This window comes from Nestor notabilis, unplaced genomic scaffold (assembly GCF_000696875.1).
Source record: "Nestor notabilis isolate BGI_N333 unplaced genomic scaffold, ASM69687v1 scaffold5577, whole genome shotgun sequence".
Classification (NCBI taxonomy): domain Eukaryota; kingdom Metazoa; phylum Chordata; class Aves; order Psittaciformes; family Psittacidae; genus Nestor; species Nestor notabilis.
Window position 1 is genome coordinate 63,807 of NW_009935046.1, and position 330 is coordinate 64,136.

Consider the following 330-nt stretch of genomic DNA (forward strand, 5'->3'; position numbering starts at 1 on the left):
GCAGCTGCGGGGAGAACCGGGTGCGGGGAGTCCTGCTACTTCTGCTAAGGAAAAACTACGTGCCTTCGGTACGTACAGCACGGACAGGAGACCTCGCTCGGGGCGTGAGGACCACTCCGCCTCGGGGACTGCTTGTTCCAACGACCCCTGGGACCGGCCCCGGCAAGGCCGCGACCCCGCCTCAGCACTAGGTGATACCACCTCATGTGGTGGGGGAAGAAGCCTGGCTCTTGCCCACCACAGGGGAGTTGCCGAGGAGCGATGCGCTCCCCCCGCGCCTGCGCTCCCGAATCCCGAAGGAATCCGTTCCCTGCGCGTGCGCTTTCCCTC